At 41.7% G+C, this 20649-nt stretch overlaps 1 long non-coding RNA gene across 1 annotated transcript; it reads left to right on the forward strand.

Annotated features, from left to right (window-relative positions):
- The first annotated feature begins 19186 nt into the window (after positions 1-19186).
- LOC127595706 (uncharacterized) lies at positions 19187-19888 on the forward strand. The gene is made up of 3 exons (XR_007961307.1): positions 19187-19360; positions 19522-19635; positions 19737-19888. It is a non-coding gene; the product is annotated as an uncharacterized LOC127595706 (long non-coding RNA).
- The last annotated feature ends 761 nt before the right edge of the window (positions 19889-20649 follow it).

Below are 20649 nucleotides of genomic sequence, written 5' to 3' on the forward strand. Positions count from 1 at the left end.
CAGAAAGTCAGCCTCATTGTAACCCAGTTATTTTTTGATGCATTCAACAAAAACCAGGTTACTAGAGGAAGCAGGTCAAGAATGTAGCTCACTGTCATTTGAAATGAGGCTGACAAAGAAGACACACGAGATGATAGACTGAGACCCGCAATAGGAATTTAGATGTTGCTCTCAATAGTCTCTGTACACAGCTGCATGTGAATTGGCCACTTCACCGCTGATAGTTAAATGACAAAAAGAATGATTTAAACAAAACAAATGATATTGATGGACTATTTCCTCTTGGGGGATGGGGGTGGGGAGTGCAATGGTTAGCCGTCACACTGTGAAGGGAAAAGTGTTCTAATTGATCGAAAGTACTTGACCGTATTGGCCCTAAGATACCGTATTTCACCTGCCTGCCAAGCTTATTGCATTCGATATACCGACCTTTGCTACCTTTCGATGAGTCCCAACGGAATCCAAAAGAAGGAAAAAGTATATGTAGACGTGTTCTTGTCATCTCTATCTCAAGTGGGCACCAGCAAAAAGAAAAAAGAAAAAAAAACACTCTCTAATGGAGTCTATGTTCAGCATATAAGTGCCTAGATGTGTTCACTGAATTTGAACAAATTGCCACATATAGGGATGGACATATCTTCAAAAACATGGCTATTTCAGCTCATGCCAAGTGTTAAAAGTAGTTAGAATGACTTATTTTGCAGAATTACACAAGGACCGTCAATTCAAATGCTAGTCTCACATCGATCAAAAAATGTTTGGCTTAGATAGATATTATTTCATATTTCCCCATTTTGCATCATTGGAAAAAAAAGATCAAGATCTATTGTTCCTTTCAATCTACTTTCATTTTTTTTTCTTATATTCAATACGCGGTCGTATATGGTCGACTCATGAGCCCGTCCACCTCACAGAGCAGAAGTGCAAGTTTCGATTCCGGGCTCCGGCCTTCCTGTGTGGAGTGCGCATGTTTTCACTGGGTGTGTGAATGCTTGTTCGTCTATGTGTGCCCTGTGATTGCCTGGCAAGCTGTTCAGAGGTACCCCGCCTACTGCCGGAAGACACCTGGGATAGGCTCCAGCGACCACAACACTCTTGGGAATCAGTGGATCAGATAATTGATGGATATAGTACAGACTGTCCACACGAACTGAAGACATGCACTTGAGTCAATTCTCCTAATGTACTGTCTGTTCATTGATCAGAAAAACGTCAATAACATCTACGCTACCTGACTATGCAAACGTAAATGAATCAGCGCTTCTCACATCAGGCTATTGAGCGACTGATTAAGTATTCAACAGGTGGCTGACCGCTTCACAGAACAATTATAGTTGGAAAAAGCAATAAAATTGTAATCAGTGTAAATGCGTTCATTGATCGCTTGATACCACCCTGCATTCTGTATTGTTTTTCAATTTTAATCAAATATTAAGAATCATGCACATAAGAATCTGTGAAAAACAAGGTCTGGGTCATGAATAAAACGGTGGGGAAATAATATACACATTAAATGCCTGCCTTTTAACTTTAGCATGTTTGGAATACATTGTGCAATATTGTCTATTTTTTTTTTTTTTTTTTTAAAGTTCGTTAGTTTAATTCCAAACCTAGTCAGCTTGATAGGATCACTGCTTTTTTTTAGGCTTGTCTCAGTGCATGCTGAAAATTTAGTATGTGCGCACTGGGTATCATTGCATATCAGCTTCCGCTCGTTCATGCAGTACAGATATTTATTTCATTTAGGTCCTCTTATTCCCTTGTGGCGTCAGAAAATAATTTTATCCATCGTACGCTCGCTCTAGTCAAACTCAGTGGGCGAGCCCTGGGCGGGACTAGCATTTTTCCAGCCTCAATTAAATTGCTTCTTCTTGCATGAGTACTCACAGAAGCACAGATATTTCAGGTAAACGCCATGGATTGGATAATGAATACTTCAGCCATTATGTTTTATGCTCTTTCTGACTGAAATCTTCCAAAACACTCAGCATCTTCACGTGCCCGACAATAGATGTGGCGAAAGTCAAAAGTGGCGAGCGTTCTATCCTGTGTGTGTTGTGGTCTAGTACGTTGCGGAACTTCCTATATTTTTTCATAAATTCTTCGGTCGGTAAAAGCACAAATAACTCACAAGAACTTCCGCTTTGCAAGCCACACGCTGAGAGTCCAATATTCCTTCGACCGCATTTTCTGCAAGGTCTAAAATGCCGGTCATGAACTCGGGCATGAAGCGCAATGTAACATACAGGCATGGCTTTTCCTCAAATATCCGTGGTTAACTCACAGGGAGCTTGTGCAGGAACAAGCAATTTGTTTGGCGCTGGAACAGGGCTAGACGCACCCTGTGCCTGCCCACTGAGTTTGATGAGAGAGAATGACTGATCACATTATTTCACGAGGCCACAGGCAAATAAGTAGGCCAAAATGAAAACAAGAGCAGTACTGTTTCAACTAGTGCAGTGATAGCCAATCCACACCGACTTAATTTTCTGCATAATAAATTAAACAAAAATGTTGCAACAAATGACGACAAAGTACATGAATCAATGATATATCGATTTAATTTTGGCACCATTGGGCCGCCGTAGCAATGGCACAATACCCGCCAACCGAAGCTCCCGCACACAAAAGTTTCTTATCAACACTTGGGTTTGAGGAAGTTTAATTTAACCGTCGTAAAATAAAATGCAGGCATTTGTCAGTGCCAAAAAGTGAATGTACGGTCATCTTTTATGTCACGATATCATGCCCTCCGTTTTTGGATTGTACCTGTACACTTGTACTGTAGGTGAACCCGGATCAAGAAGGAAGTATGACTCATAATATAGCAGGCATGGGATATTATCTCCCTGGCATATTATTTTCCACTCTTCCGTGCCCACTCCCCTCGACAGGCGGCGGCACTGGCAAATGTTCACTGACAGCAGAGGTTACCTTGAGCAGACCGCCGGACCTGTGGGCTGTATGTCTTCATTTAGCCCCGGATCTGCAGATGCCAGAGAAAAGGGAACGTTATTTTCTGTGCCTGACCCTCAGGGAAAAGTGAGGCTAACGATGTCGGCCATGTTGATTGTTACCTTAGTCGTAGAATAGCGAGATACTTTTAGGAGCCAGCACCAGGTAATGCAAATGGGATGGATGAGAACGTGTGTGTTTTTGTGTTTGTGTGTGTGTGTGAGTAAGTGTAGTGGCATTAGTGTTTGTGTCAGAAGCTGGGCACTCATCCATCCACAGCAGGGGGGCTTTGAGCCCACACAAAGTAATCCGGGTGGTGTGATTCGACTCAACTCAACTGTGCCTTCCTATTAATCATCTGGTCATTTTGAGAAGGATTCTTTAGGTTGACCTTCATATTAACATACTGTATACTGTACACATTTCTTACCGCTCATCGTGCAAATTGTTCTGGCCCAGTCAACAGTGGTTCATAAGATGATGTCTTGCATTAAAATTAACCAGAGGACTAGTCACGAAAAAAAAAAAAAAAAAAAACGAAACACCGGATATTTATTCAGCATTACTGATCAATACCTCAAAATGGGCTGCCGGAGGTACACTTTAATTAAAGAAAAAATAAACAAAACAAGTCACCTCTCACTCTTATAGCAATATTGTATTGGCCAAGATGGAGGTTTATACCCTGCTGTGTGCTGTTCTGTCTGTGTTGCCTGGTACCAAACGATCCATGTCCGTAGTTGGAGATTGTTGCTAAGCAGCCCATTGTATCCCTTGAAACATTTTTTTGTATTCTTTCTCTACTCATATGTTTGTATAAGCAGTCCTCCATTCAGTAACATAATGACCGAATGACTGCCCTCTCACTTTAACAGCTGCCCGGGAAGTCATAGCACGGGCCTATTAGCTGGCAAAGGCAGTCACACATGAAGCTCCTCTCCATCCACAATGACTCACCCTTTCAGCAATTCTCCTTTTCCTCTATATGGCTCCGTCTCTGGTTCTCCACGGGTCCAATTGGCCGTGGCAGGTGCACTTTGGGAGGCAATGGAGAGTGTTTGCCAGGAGGCTCAATGAAGCCTTTATGGTCTGCGTTTGAATATGCCCCGTGTTCCTCACTGTGCCATCAAAGGAAACTCACTGTCATGACTGTTATGATATGCATCCCTCCCAGAAGGATGGCAGACAGACTTTCTTGAAATATCGCAAGACAGTACTTTACAGTTCATATCTTGATGTGGATCACCTCAAAAGTTGTACGATTTACAGTGCACCTCATAAGATCTAATTTCTGACCATACTATACTGTTGACTTGACTTGACCACACCAAAGATGAACTCTGCATGTGTTTTGAGATGGCGCTGGTCCCTAAAATAGGCGAAACAAGAATACGGTGATATAATTCTTCCACTTATTTAATATGTGTCCTTTAAAATTTGACATGCACAGTTGACAAAGGTTTTCCAAATCTCGGCCGAAATATGGGGAATTTGGTTTTGAAATGATGAGTGCCGCGGATGACAGCCAGGTGGAACTTGCAAGGTACCATTGTACCACATTAGCTACTTCCAATCTTTCTATCCATCTCTAGATTCACCACAGAGACAAAAAAAAATAAAAAATACGGCAGCCTGAAGACAGTTGCAAAGACGACCGACACTTGAATCTGACACACCAGCTTGCAGTGGATTTAATACAGAATTAAGCTGGTGAACTGAGAGGGGAGGTAAGATGAGTCAGCACAGCCTGTCACTGTTGCAAGGAAAGCCTAACAGTCGGGCTGCTGTAAAGTCACAGATGCCTGTTAAGGCTTAAAAAAAAGTGCAACATTTAGATCCAAACAAACATGTTACGCAACATCACCCGTTGCGAAACAACAGTGCAATTTTCAGCTCATGGAAGCTTATACGCTCGGTCCCCTTAAAATTCGGTGATGGGGGTTTAACTGATAGGGTGTCGTCTGGTGCAGTTGGCCTGTAATGTGTGTGTGGGTGGTATACTGTAATGGTAGAAAGATAGAACATACACACGCACACAAAAAAACAAAACAGTTGCACTACGTGTCTCAGTTTCATAATTTCTTTGAAGAAATAATTGAAAGTAGGTGGACCTGTACTTGTTCAGACAACTTTTATGATCACATTTGGATCTTCTGTGAACATTGTTAAGCATTTGAGTCCATTAAAAAAAAGAAAAGAGGAACTGAGCGAAGACCGCTACGTTAGCTTCTACCGTCATCACGCGACTTGCTAGCTGCCACATTACACTTACGATCCAAGACAGAGAGAGAAGTTTTCACATTACACCAGAGCTTCATTTTCATTTCATACGTACATATGCTAGGAGTACAGTTCATAAAGGGTTTGGATTAAGGAACAAAATACAGTATTCCAAATCTAATTGAGCTCAGTGGGAGTTGTTTGCATTGAATTTGAGTCACAAATGTCGCTCGGCGCTCGTCACGAAAGTAAAAACGCTTCTTTATCATATGCTTCAGTGACACTGCCCTCGAGCACATGGCTTCAATCAGCAATTCTTTTTTTTCTGCTTGAGTTCAAACCAGCACTTGTGCTCAACTAACTGCCTCACTGGATTTCCTAAATATACTGATCCTGCCAAAGAGTTCATTGCTTTATTAAAGTGCACGCACGGATGCAGCCGCTGCCGTGAGCGAGCGAGCGAGTGCGGTCTTTGATGGAGGTGGCAGAATGAGGCGGCAGTGGCAAGAGAATTCATTACACCACTTGTGTTGATGGCGTTTTAAAACAGTGTGTGAGATGCGGCTCAAAGGTCATCGGTTTTGTCGTCCGAGTGATTGACGAAGCTGGTGGCAATGTTCTGGCCCTTCACTGGCACCTGGCACATAGACGGATTTTGCACTCCAATGTTATGCAAGCACAGACAATCGCCGTGATGATAGTCGCTCATGTTGAAATTATTATCGGGTTGGCAAGGTGGTTTTATCGTTTTTCTAGATTTAAACAATAGCAGCTAAAAAAAAAAAGATAAAGCGCAGTAATTCAAAAGTGATGTGAGACTCTTCAGTGGAGCAAGAACTCATCCTCGTCGGAGATAATCACAATTAGTGTTTTGAACCAGTGTACCCGTCCGTGGGTCTCTTGGTACCTGGCCACACAGAAAGAATAAATAACTTTACTTTTATTTATTTTGGAATCTGAAAGATTATTTATTTTGAAAAATGACCGGATTCTCTGTTACATTCGTTTACTGTATGTCACTTTTGATGTGCTTCTTGGTCAAGTGATAGGTTACCGCTAAAATGAAACCCAGGAGCTAGCAAAATGTGTTAAAAAACAAATGTCTTTGGAACATTTCTTTGGGAAGGGGAAAAGGCCCAGCCAGGAGACAGAAGAGGATTTCTAGTCAAAATACGGATTTATCTCAATGGGAGGGAATCTCCAAGCCCAGTCTTCATAATAGGTGGCGATGTTGAGTCGTATTTTTCATGCACTTTGTATTACGGTGTATCTTATTTTGAAGGCACGTTTAAAGGTTACCATAGCGACCAGAGAGCGTTGCGGCCAGATAGGACGTTCCTCGTGTCATGATTCGTGTCTATTATTGTATTTAGAAAATACCAAAATTTTTCATGCAAGTCATGTCATATTTTGTTGTATTTAATTGCCGGTCCCCGAAAATATTGTATGACATTAAACAGGTCCGTGGGGCAAAAAAGGTTTTGGACCGCTGCTTTAAAGATTATTTCACATGCTTCTAATTTTGATTCTCTCCCCAAAAAACGTTTTCAGTTTATTACACAAGACAAAAACATAAATTAATACTGTAAAAAAAATACCGTGAGTGATCTTGTACTTCTTGCCACTCATTTTGGTCATTTGAATCATCTCGGCTTTCATTCTTTAGACGTCCTCGGACAACTGTTTTTACGCCTTCACTCCGGTGTGGTTATTTATTTGATTTTAAAGGATGGCTCACATAATTGATGTCAACAGCTAGGAAGCAAGAAGGTCCGTGTCCTGTCAGCTTAATAGCATAACTATCCTCTGTCTTGACATCTTCATTTGTGCCACTATTTTTTTTTTTTCAGTTGCATTGTGTTTCTTTTATCCCTGAGTAAATGATGAGAAAGTAACTCCTGTACTAACCTGTTTTCACAGTTACGCTGCTGGACCTACTTTCATTAGTTACCTCACTCCATGGCATGTGCCCCACCTTGGCAGTGATGCGTAAATTACTTTTTTAAAAATGAGTAATAAAATTAAACAATTTTCCTTGGGTCTGCAATGAAGTAAATGCAAATGTAAGTGAAATTTGTAACCGAAAGCCCCAGCGTGGCTAATTTCACCAAAAACTACTCCGGTTGATACTCCAAAGAGAAACAATAGCGATAAACAAATAAAGAAAACAACTCCCATTTGATAAACCCCATTGGTTCGCGATGGTGAAACTTCAGAACATGCAATTAAAATAATTTTGCTTCTGCCTCGAAACCATTCCTTCCAAAAACAAACAAATTGTCGGCATTCTAAAAACACAGCAAGAAATTGTCAACCGAGGGGACTCATTAGCCATGTCAAGTTACTTAATTGATCCCAGAGTCATTGTAACAATTGTGTGTTGTTGGGTTTTTTTGGTTGTTTTTTTTTTTTTTTTTTTTTTAAAGGATCTGCTTTTGGCTCCCTGCGTATAAAGTGCAAGCGGAGCAAAATTCAATAATTGCCAAGCAGCTGAAATGCAGTAAATGCTAAGTTTCTTTTAATTGGTGTGTTTGCCTTGCTACACATGCCACTGTGCACAATAGCGCACCATTTGCCCAGAAGCACTGCAAGGTGAGCACAGAGACGCCAACGCTGAATTATGGCTTGAACTCGGCGCCCCTCGGTATAATTCATCAACCTTTGATGTTTCGAGGTTAAAGTTGTTGCAGATCTATTGACACAAGTCCAAAGATGAACAAAAGGCAAAGTCCTGTTCTGCTTTTGCAGGTAGTGGCGGGCAAATCTTTCAACTGCATCATCTAACAGGGGTGCCCAAACTTTTTGGATCGAAGATCTACTTTTTGATCAACTAACCTCACGGGATCTACCCTTCCCGGAGCGCACACACGCACACACACGCACGCGCACACGCACGCGCACGCGCACACGCACGCACACACACACACACACACACACAAATTTAAGATTTACCTGCTTTATTTTTTTTTTTGTGAAAATGAGACTGATTAGTGTGCAGTGTATATTAACACAAAAAATATATAATACAAGGACACACAAATGGTTGTTTGTTTTTTTTCTTCTCGACACTCCTCGGATCTACTTGGGACCTGTCTTAGATCTATCGGTAGATCAGGATCTACCTAATGGGCACCCCCCTGATCTACTACCTTACTTATAGGTTCAAAGTGTTAAAGTTGACCTTGTATATTCGATATCATATTCGCCGGTACGTGTTTCTCAGCAACACAAATATATGGCAATGTTTTTGTTATTGTTTACTCTAAAAAGAACGATTCAAGCGCTCCCCGAGTGGCAAGGTGGAGCACACATGCGGCCATATGGATAGCATATAAATAGGCAATCAGTGAAACGCAACGCACTCCATCACGCTGTCAGAGCCGATGATCGATGTCGACATTTTCACATAAGATAGGGCTGCCTATTTCAATACTGGAAATTCAGTCTGATCTCAACGAATGACGCAAGGGGGAGAAAACACACGTGCGCATTGCCTGAAGTGTAAAATGGCTGACTCTTAATTTGGTTAGCATGGTACGAGTTTCGTGCCGATTGACATAGCGACCGAGTACTTAATCTTGTTGAAACAAGTGATGACTTACAGGCAATTAATTCTAATAGTGTTGCGAGTGGCTCCCTTCAATTAAAATTATGCTTGCAAGCTGTCTCGGTTGATGGGGTAAGAGACGCTCACATAGAAAATGTCTAATCAGCGTGTCAAATCTTTTGAGTCGAAACTCAGGATGCAACGGACTGAATTTCCTTGCAGCCTTGGTTGGATTTGAGCGGCTTCCATCTGCGAGGGAATAGTCAATGAATATGAAGGTACTGCAAATCCGAACTTGGATCCCGTGGTATTTGTTTTGGCCACAGTTAGTGGATACTCCTAAATAATAAATGCTTGATGTTCACTTTAAGATGAATCATAGGCACAACCTCAGTTACTGCAATGTGAGTTCAACAATCTTTGGCTTTATTGGCTTTATTTATTTCGCTTTCACCTCACTCCTCCATGTCTGAACTCTGACCGATGTTTCAAGGACCAGTGTTCTTTACAATTGTTTTTTGTTTTGTTTTTTTCTAAATTTTCCTCAATTGTAAAAATACCACTGGTAATTACTTATACTACAAGAACTACAATACGCTGCAATAAGATGTTGCGCTGCCTCAAAGGCGATGTTCACACTGCAGATTTTTTTCTGCTTAGGTGAAATTGATCCGATTTTAGAATGCGATGCGAACAGTACAATTCGGTACAATGTGTATCCTGTGTATCTGCGGTATAGACGGTTAGGTCAGGCTCATCTGACCTATTTGTCACCAAAAGCCAAACATACATTCCACGGCGGTTGAGAAGGCTGTTTAAGAGACTGCTCGCCATCATCCTTGCCTCTGAAAAGTTGTGAAGTTGATATGCTACGTTTACACCTGATGCAAAACGAGCTGTGGAATTGCGTGCTGGCATAAATTTGATTTCGAGTGTTCGTCACATGTGCCGGGGAAGAGGCAGGTCATTGGCTACTTTTTTTAAAGTCGAAAATAAGGGAAGAAGAACCACTTTCTTCATTTTGCTTGCAACGACGGGTAACGTAGCAACCGCACGCCGCTGCATTATTCTTCTTGTCCCACCAACCTCAACCGCCACCACCAAAGCCCTTTGTGAATTTTGGGTATGCATGCGTGCCGCTCGCTTGCAGTGCGACATGAGGCTTCCTGTGCGGGGCCCATTTTGAGACCTGTTATCTGGCATAGTTGCCAGGATTGTGGCGATGGACAACAACTGCAGGCATTTGGCCCCACTTCCGCTGCGTTGCCCGTGTCCATCTGGCGCCTTATCGGGACTGTTTTATATCGTTGATGCTTTATCACAATAAATAAATATTTGCCCCATCGACAGTCACATGCCGCTAAATACCAACAGATTTTAATGTGCAATAGTAGCGATATATATTTCCAAATTTTGTTGCATTTACTCGTTCATGATGCCAACCCCCCCCCCCCAAAAAAATATCGTTGGCTCCTTTCTCTCTCTCTCTCACACACACACACTGCACAGTATTGTTGAAAATCAATGTATTATTATTGATGACAGCAGCTGCACAGCAAAACACTGCAGGCTAACCACACACAGATGTATCTCCGCGTAAGTAATAGCCAGTAGTTTGTAAGTCTCTTCACTTCTGCTAAATTCGGGGGTTCTTACCTTAGGTAGTCAAACTGACTTTGTTTTGCTCGTACCATTAGTATACCTAGCGGAGGCGTGGCAAAGGAGAGCGTACGTATTCTACGTATTACGTCATGTTCTCTGAATGGTTAATCAGTATCATCGTACGTTTTACGTGTCGGTGTTGGCAGGAAATGCTTCAACAGTCAGTCATGAGGATCAAAGTCGCACAACAACATTTACAGATTTAGATTCTATTAATAATGAGTAGTAGTGTAATAATAAGTATCATAAAACTACAGTATGTGTTGTACCAAGAGTCATGTTATTAACTATATTCAGGGATTAGAGGTAACCACCTTTGTCATCATGCACGGATGAGCGCTTACCAAAAAATGATTTCATATCTGGGGTTTCCATTTTGCCCTCGGACTGACATTTTAGGTTCCTACATCTCCAAGGGGGGGTTTGACAGCTTTGCAAGGTGACAAGGTGTTATTGCTAACGGTTTTTGTGGCCAAGTGATGAAAATATATTCTGAGGGGCCAAAAAAGACAAAAGTGTGACCTTCTCATCCTGATTGCTCAGAGGAGGAGTGAGGAAAAAGTTTTCAAAGATGCTTACTCTGGAAAGGACAAGTGTCAAAGAGGCCAGCGGCTTTATAAATGGTTGAAAATGAATAGTGATCATTGCCCGTGTTATCTGATAAAGACAACAACAATTCTTTGAGTGCATATTTCTAAGATATCCTTTATTTGCCCCGCAATGGGGAAATTACAATCAGAATTCAGATTCAATTCACGCTGGGTAGGGTGAGGGAAAAAAAAAAAACACGCTCGAACTATCCTCTTCTGAGGATAATTTAAGTCCAGGATAAAAAAAAAAAGACCCTAGCACAAGAATAAGCATATGACAGTTACAACAAGTCACAAGACATAACATGTAATAAGGGGGAGGATGAATAGGAAGGGGGAGGGGGGGTAACCGCGACGCAGCCGAAATGACCAGCTGCACGGTCACCGTTGCGCTCCGCATATTGAACCCCGTCACGGGGGAAAAAGAATCGGAGCGATGAAGACGGTGATAACAAGGATGTGTATGCGCGTGTGGATGTCCAGTTGTGTATGTGTATGCGTGTACAGGTCATAGCTGCTTCGTCGAGGTCTGCTCATCATGAAGACAGTCCCGGCTTATCAGTCCATGCCCGAGAAGGAGGGGGGTGATGGTGGGGGCCTTAGATTCCATGCGTACCTCCAATCAGGGGAAAGGCCAGATGGCGTTGTTTGTTTTGGAGGGACGGCCGCCAACAATTTCAGACAGCCTTGAGTCCGTGGTCTGTATCTCTTCACTGGCGCCGATCAGCCGGATCTGAAAATTCTTTCCGCAGCGCGGATTCAAACTTCTCCATGTTGTTGTCGATCGCGCGGAGTCGCTCCAAATCCGCATCAATATTGCGGTTGAGCTCAGTCACGCTTGAGTCTGAGTGTTGGACATTCGCGCCAAACCATCCAGAGTGACCGGCAGCTTCTTCACTTCCAATAAAGCCGCTCCCGTCGGTTGAATTTTGCGATAGAACAGAAAGCTTCCAATACCAAACAGCAGCATACCTGTTATCAAAAGGCCAATATCATCACCATCATCATCTTTGTTGTTTTTCATTCCCTCCAGGCATAATTTTCAGTGCATTTGTGAGTTATGTTTTTCAGGTGACTGACCTCCTTGAAAAAAAAAAACGTCAACAGTGTGAATTAGCCCTTGCTAATGAAATACTGTGTGCCTTCATTCGAGATAACATTTTAAGTGACTCAGCCTTTATGCAAACTTTATGCTGACTAAAAGAATTACTGCGCACCAGTGGCAATATTTATGGTGCCATCCTTCAAACTGAAAATGAAGCTGCTGAAAGGGGAAGGGAAAAAAAACGTGCATGCAGGAAGTGCAGTCTTTGGAGTCGGGTTTCACAGTGTGTGGGCTCCGAATGTGGTAATTGTAGCAATTCTTTTTGGCATGTATTCATGTATTCATCCATTTATTTATTTTTACACAAGGTGAATGTCATTCGTTGAAAAGTTGTCGACGGGCCGTCATGCGCCAAAACGTAGCAATAAAGTGCTCAAAAATAATCGGCGGCGGCTGGCCGTTATGCGCAGTACCGACGGCAAAATGAAGATATTTTCACAAAATTCCCGAGGGCCACCTCACCCTTCATCAGGATGCTCCGAGTTTCCCTGTGAACCGGTTGGGATTTGGTTTCTGATGAAGTTGGAGCTTTCTTCCCCTTGATCCCTTAGGTTGGGGGGTGAGGAAGATTAAGAAGAAAAAGGCACAGCTGAGTACCGTGTGGTGGAAGCTGAGGAATGAAGAGTGTCGTGCGGCTTTTGAAGAAGAAGTGAAATACTCTCGGTGGGCAGGAAAAGCTTCCAGAAGACCGGACCGCTATAGCCTATGTGATCCGAGAGACAGGCAGGAGAGTACTTGGTGGGGGGAACTAGCAAACGCAGGATAGCATAAAAGGAAAGAGGCTAGATGAGAAGTGGGACGTTGAGAGGTCTCAGGAAAGGAGACGATAATGCACGAAGATGCGACGAAGAGCAAAGGCGGGGGTGGCCAAGGCAAAAAAAAAAAAAAAAGAAAAGAGGATCTATAACTTTTTCTTTTTAAGCATAAATTTTGCTTTTCAATGATTACGTTTGAGAAGCAATTTGTTGCAGTTTCAACCCCGGACCTGAAGCAACTATTAAAAACACGGCACTATAACAAGGAGGTTCAATGTAGGGCGGAGGCTGTCAAATATTTCATTCTTCGAAGATCCTCCCAAAAAAATCCTATTGAAGGATCATTTTTACGGAAAACAATATTAATACTTAATATATTTCACTTTAGGCGGCCCGGTAGCCCAGTGGTTAGCACGTCGGCTTCACAGTGCAGAGGTGCCGGGTTCGATTCCAGCTCCGGCCTCCCTGTGTGAAGTTTGCATGTTCTCCCCGGGCCTGCGCGGGTTTTCTCCGGGTACTCCGGTTTCCTCCCACATTCCAAAAACATGCGTGGCAGGCTGATTGAACACTCTAAATTGTCCCTAGGTGTGAGTGTGAGTGCGAATGGTTGTTTGTTTCTGTGTGCCCTGCCATTGGCTGGCAACCGGTTCAGGGTGTCCCCCGCCTACTGCCCGGAGACAGCTGGGATAGGCTCCAGTACCCCCCGCGACCCTAGTGAGGATCAAGCGGCTCGGAAGATGAATGAATGAATGAATATTTCACTTTAGAATAAATACCAAATTAGAGGCACAAGAGGGTTCAGAGGCCCATGTAGTTCTGTCAAGCTCTTGTGAGTGTTTTCACAGATTTGACATTTTTGTAAGTCAACGATAAAATGCTCTTTTGTTGGGTGTCATTTTAATATTGTGTCAGACATTTTTAACAGAATATTCCAACAATTCTCTAAAAATTGTTTCATCTTCTGGTATCAAATTGATCTTTATTGGAAATAGGCAGCAATGAGAGAATGATTCACATTCAGGCTAAACTGACTAGATATGTACAATGAGTTTAAACTTTTTTTTTAATGTGGTTAAACTTTAAACTTTTGATCCAAAACACCACAAGAACCACAATAACATCAATCTTTATATCGGCAAAAGAAAAAAAAAAACTCCAAACATTGAATGTGTTGCCGAGGTGTGTTCACTTGCTTTACAGCAGAGTTGCGAGATAAAATTATGACGGGAGAATAGTCAACAAATTGATGTGCTGCTAATCTGCATACTGATTAGAAACTTCATCAGGCATCCCTAATGAATGCAGCAAAAATATTGCGAGGATTAGATTGGCTTCGATAACAAAACTGCGCTCTAAAATCCAAATCACATTTTAAAATAAACAACTGGAATAATTTTTCACATTTACCAGAGAGATTGTGCTTCTCAGATGTTTACCAGATAAAAACATTTCTTTCGAACGTGTACTCGAGCATAACGCGTTTATTTTGCAGTCACTAGACCTCAAAGCGAAAATATTAAATTTATTTTCGAGCAGTGAATATCACAGTGCTTGCAGTATGTGGGTTTTTCTGTGGGTGCTTCAGCCCACAAGACGAAAACGGGGACTGAACTTTGACTTTATTTGTGAATGTGGAAGGTTTAAAAAAAACATTGCCTGGGTTGTGATTGGCTGGCGAATAAATCAGGGTGTAAGTCTGTGCGTCGGCTTCACCGTGCAGATGTGCCAGCGTGGCTTTTCTCCGGGTACTCTGGTTTTTTCCCACATTTCAAAAACATGCATGGCAGGTTAACGTAACGCTCAGATTGTCCCTAATTGTGAGTGTGAGCACGGATTTTTGTCCGTCAAAGCGTGCCCTGCGATTGGCTGGCAACCGGTTCAGGGTGTCCCCCCCACCCCCACCTACTGACCGAAGACGGCTGGGATAGGCCCCAGCACGCCCCCCGCGACCCTTGTGAGGATTAAGCGGATCAGAAAATGGATAGATGGATGGACTACAGAAGCTCGATAAGTGGAAGCTCAGAAAAATTACTTTGGTTTATGAGCTGGCAGTAAGAGGCCTTCATGAGGGTTGCAGGTAAAACACAACGGAGCAATCAGTGCCTTTTATTTTGTGGCGGAGATCACAATCAAGTTGTAAAGCACAACTGCAAGCTTATAAACAAGGAGAACACCCCAAAGCAAAAATATGACTTCTTATTAGAAGTCTTTTTTTTAATAGCTGTTTAAAAAAACAGCAGGCTATTATTTTCTTGATGTATGACATTCCTTAGCCTTATGGTGAATTATGAGGAGAACTCAATGACTCATATACTGCAAGGCCTTCACTATTCAAAATGTCAAGAACAAATACATTTGCATACCAGTCACATGGTGAACAATCCCTGTTAGCACGGCCTGAAGGTGAAACAAAGACATCTCATTGTATCATAAGGCCGGCGACCAAAATAAATACTGACTTTTACTAATTTTTCCACTTTGGGGTATTCCACTCGAGATATTTTTGGATAACGATGGGTATTTTTCTATGGGTTTGAGTGTCCTCTTTGCATTGCGGCAAAAAGAAAGCCGATCAATGTGTGCCCGTCATTCGGACAAGACTGTCACACGGAATTCTTGCAGAACAAACCTCAAATGAAATCAGTCCTGCTCAGGGTTACGTGAAACCTGAAGCCCATCCCAGCTGATGAGAGGCAGAGGTACACCGTGGACAGATCACTTGTTAATCACAGGATTGATACACTGAGATGGACAGCGATTCATTCGTAGAGACAATGGAGAATCATAACCTATTTTGTGCCAGAGGAAAAAGTTGTTCAGATTTTTTTTAAAAACAATTCCCCTTTTCTTTTTTTAAAAATTATTCCTGGTGCATTTATATGTTTGGAACTAAAAGCAATTATAATGATTTTGAGCTTCTGCCTATTAAAAAAAATTATTAAAGGCACCATTGTTTCAAGAAGAAATTATCTATGTGAAGACATTACTGGAACCAACCAAGTGTGAAGAAATAGGGTAAAATGTTGAGGGAAAAGGCATAGTAGTCAAATAATGAAGAATGAGAAGCATAATGTTACAATGAAAAACTACCGTAATACCCGCCGATGGTTTGTTGTCCCCTTATTTTCCGTTTTATTGATTTGATAGCTTTTTATTAAGTGTGCTTTTCCTTCCAAGTTAGCCTTGTGCTGCCCCGCATGCTTCCCGCTGAAATTGGATCATTGGCTTTTAATTAAATGTCAAGCGTCATTTTATTGTGCACTGTAAATACAATCTACACAAGAGTATGAAGCCGAACAGTCCGAGGTCATCGGGAGTCTTTATGAGTGAATAACACTTTCACTTAAGTCCTAATCATTAAAAAAAAAAAAAAAATCTATTCATGAACTCCTTCTGGCATGATAACTTCTCTGCTTTCATACGTTTTGATATCCTGTTCTGATATCTCTTTAATGCAACAAACAATATGCTTCACACCAAGCGCCTGATTCATCAATCTAAAAATCCCCGCTGAGCTGCGAGTATTCTTGTGAAAAATGCCTTACAATGGAGGCGTTGTCTATTTTTCGGATCATTAGGCGCACCGGATTATTAGGTGCAGTATCAATGAAGGGGTCTATTTTGGCACATTTTCATCCATAAAGCCGATTATAAGGCCACATTATCTTTGAATGTCAAATAGTTTATTGTAATTGCATTGTATGTTTATTTGATGGATTTAGCGCTATTAGGCTGGGTTCAGGCCGGGGCTTTGAATGATTTTGTCCGCCGTGCAACTACATGGGGATTGCTTCAAACAGACAAGGGGAGCGACTCGTGTGACAGTTGCAAAAAATAAAATAAAAAAAAATTAAAAAAACACCGCTAGTCAATCTGGTGACTGGTGGTTGGGTTTTTTTTTTTTTTTTTGGCTTTGGCTGTGAACTGCTATCTTGGTTGACAGTTCAATAGCTGTAAACAAGTCAATACACTCTGGAGAACTTCCTCGCTCTCCTTTATTGAAGCCTGGTACTTTTTTGCTCAGCTGCTATTGGAATCTTGCTAAATAATTTATCTCTCGGTAAATACAGTCGGCAGTGATATTGTCCCATGTTGTAACATTGCAAACGCACCACCAGAAACGCTCAGGTTGTGTTCGGTCTGACAGCAGCAGAACTACTGTACATTTCGCATGAGTCTTTGTCGCAGAAGCAGAAAGTAGTTCCAATTCCAGGATAATGAAAACATGTAGGCTTGCTAGCAATTCAATGCATGAAAGTAAGAAGGAATTTGAATTAAAGATCGCAAACAGAAAAGCTAAGATCCATACATAAGGCGCACTGACGATTTTGGTAATGCGAAGAATACGGTATTTGTATTTCCAGGATTTTGCACTTAATCAGATCAAAAGGAATTAGAGCTATGGACTCAACATAATATCTTATTTCAAGAAATCCTGCCAGTATTTTATTCACCATATACTTTATGAAATAAGCAGAAAAAACATTACAACCATTGCTGCTTGTAGCATAGCAGGATTATTTATGATTCTTTTGCCTGTTTAACAAAATTGTACATTTTAAACTTTTTGAATGGCAGATTCAAGGATGAAGTTTTCCCCTTTTTTTTCATTAAAAAAAAAGCAATTACAGCTTTGTTTGGGAAAAATTAAACTGAGGACTTTTGAAGGACTCCCTGACAACTTGTGTGTAGCCTGAAAATAGTCCACGGGACTTGACAAGTAACTGTATTCAAGATTGAACTCATTTAAATTGATGTTAGCGGTTATGGTGTACACATTCAATTAGGTTGTTGTAGTTCGATCCTGTTATTAATTAAATCGCAGATCTATCTTTCTTCATTTTTCAATGTTCTGATTCTATCAGCTTGTAATTTTTTAGTACCGGTATGTTTGTTTCTGGTCACCATGATTTTATCCCCAGGCAATTGTCTGTGAATCACTGTGTGTCCTGGGTCATTTCAAAACAACCAGATTATTCACTCCCCCCATCCCCCTCAATTCTACTGGATGATTCACCAGAGGTCAAGTGCAGCAAGTCACTGAACCTGAACATTCCCCTCATCTAAGGGAATCCTGGGAGCTCAGACAGAGCCTTGAGTGGGTGAGTGCAACAACTGAGTGTGTGTGTGGGTGTGTGTTTGTGCGCATATACCGTATACAGTGTACGGTGTTGCCATGACTTTAATTTGTTTTGTGACCACTCTTGTGACTCCACACACTGGTATTTCAAACCATCGTTCTACAGTGATATGAATGGAAATGCCCTTAATCTGTTCCAGCCTCTCCCAAATATGACAACGATTTTTGTAATATGTATTTTGATCGGAAAAAAAATATATTCATCTATAAAATTATACTTTAGTATGCAGAAGAGAGAAATTGTTTCGGTCACATTTTTTGCTTCAGTTCAATGGACATTGTGCTGCTCCTTGGTGTGTGTGCCCTAGCCACCTCTGGGCAGTATAGTCCACACATACAATTGAGTCAGTAAACTGTTATAACATTAGTCAGTTTTTGGAAAAAATGAAGGATATATACAGTTGCTGTGAGTTTTGTTTTGTCTGTCAACATGTGTTGCTACCCCATGTTCAAATCTCCATTACTAAAGGCATCTGACACCACGACTCAGATGCTATCTGTCAGCCTGTAAAATTGTGAGACACAATTGCAATGCAAAATGACAATTGTAGAAATGCGTTCCCTAAACCACAATGAGGAAGCACACAGTGGTTAACGCAATCAGAAGTCCCTGTCACCTTGCGCGGTGGTGGTGGACCCCAAAAAGCAGGCAGGAGGGAGGAGCAGGGTGAACTTGATGAATTATATTTAATAAAACATAGAAAACTGAATCCAAAACAAACAAAGTCCTAACGACCAAAACTAATCCAAAGTAGCAAAACAAAACCATGACAAAAAACTAACAGGAACAGAACCATGACAGAAACAAACATGACAGTTGCAAGCAAACATACAAAGAGCAACAAACTAGTGATGGGTCCAGCGACACCGATGCATTGACACATGCGCCGGGCTCACAGAGCAAACCACGTGTCGATGCATGTGCTGGCTCATTACGTCACGTGATTGACACGTGAACTGCGTTGACACAGTCCAGGCTTCTAATTGACACACCGGCTGCGTTGACACAGTCCAGGCTGCTAATTGACACATCGACTGTGTTGACACAGTCGAGGCTGCTAATTGACACATCGGCTGCGTTGACACAGTCCAGGCTGCTAATTGACACGTGAACTGCACCTGCATCGGCTGCTTGGCACAGTACAGGCTGCGCCACTTAGTCCAGGGGGCGTCGACTCAGTGCAGAGGGCGTTGACGCAGCAAAAGCCCGCCACACAGTGCTTATAAGGAACACCTGCCGAAACAAGCCAGACCTCACTCACGCTCGCTTGTCGAAGCTCGTGTCAGTGCAGACTTCGTGTTCGTGCCTTGCCTTCCTTGCCGATTATGGAGCAGAGACGCAAATCATCCGCCGTGTGGGACCATTTTGATGTCCTGGAGAATAAGGTATTATTTATTTATTTATTCAAATCGCGTTCTGTCGCCGAGAGCCTCTCGGCGAGAGGCACTCGCCGAGTGCCTCTCAGATTATTGACGTGTTGTACCATTCTAATCCGAATACACTTCAAGGTAACTCTTAGTTACTTCTTATTCACATTTCATTACAGGTGAAATGTCGAATTTGCCAAGTCAATTCGCCAACAGAAGCACCTCCACCATGCTGAGGCATTATCGGGCCAAGCATGAGAATGAAGTTCGCGATACACCCGGTATTACGCCAGGTATACAAACGTTCACTCATCTTTTCACGGTTGCTATGTTGATGATTAATTGACAATCAGTAATTATTGGTTGACTCTCCACTCCATGTTTGACAATCAAGGTTCCAGGAAGCAGCTGTACTGGAAGGACCAACACACTTCTTTCCCAAACCTCTCCCACCTCGCAAAGGAGTTCCTTTGTACGCCAGCCACATCCATCCCTTGTGAGCGTGTGTTCTTCACAGCAGGAGAAATTGCTTGTAAAAGACTCAACAGGCTAAAGTTTAAAACATTGGAGCATCTTATTTTTCTCAATAAACATGTGAAATCAAAGCCCACAAGCATCCTCATTCAAATGATCTTCACATTATTTGAACACATTGAATGTTGCAGAATGAATGAATGCATGGATGTGAATGATATTGTATACACTTCATCAAATCGATGAATGACCTTATGAAAATGTCTTGGAACAGTTGTAGATGCAAAACCGTGCTGGCAGCTACATAATAGATAATAAAAGAAAAATATCCCAAACCATAGGGATCCTCCCAAAACTAAGGATGTGCTGAATAAGAAATCCTTGTACACACTTTTATTACTTCCATATTTGACCTATTGTGTGGAAATATGGGGAAATGCCAGTAAAACACTGTTCTGATTGCTTTGTATTGTAGTTTTAAAACAATCACTGGCTCCAAATAGACGGAACCCACAAATCCACTGTTTATCAAATTAAACAATGAAATCTCATGACCTGGTTGACTTCAAAATCGCCCAATCAATGTACAAAGCACACAATAACCTCCTTTGCCAAAACATCCAGAAGCGTTTTAAAATTCGAGAAAGTTGTCATAATTTAAGGGGTACTAACCTATACAGAAGAATCCAAAACACGAACAAACATCACGCAAAGGAGTGTATCTGTAATAGGTGTAAATCTGTGGAATGATTCTGAAACGGACCAGTAAAATGAGTAACTCTCTTGCTGAGATTAAAAATGAATTTGAGAGTAGTACAAGAAAACTACACAAA

Source organism: Hippocampus zosterae, chromosome 2 (genome assembly GCF_025434085.1).
Source record: "Hippocampus zosterae strain Florida chromosome 2, ASM2543408v3, whole genome shotgun sequence".
Taxonomy (NCBI): domain Eukaryota; kingdom Metazoa; phylum Chordata; class Actinopteri; order Syngnathiformes; family Syngnathidae; genus Hippocampus; species Hippocampus zosterae.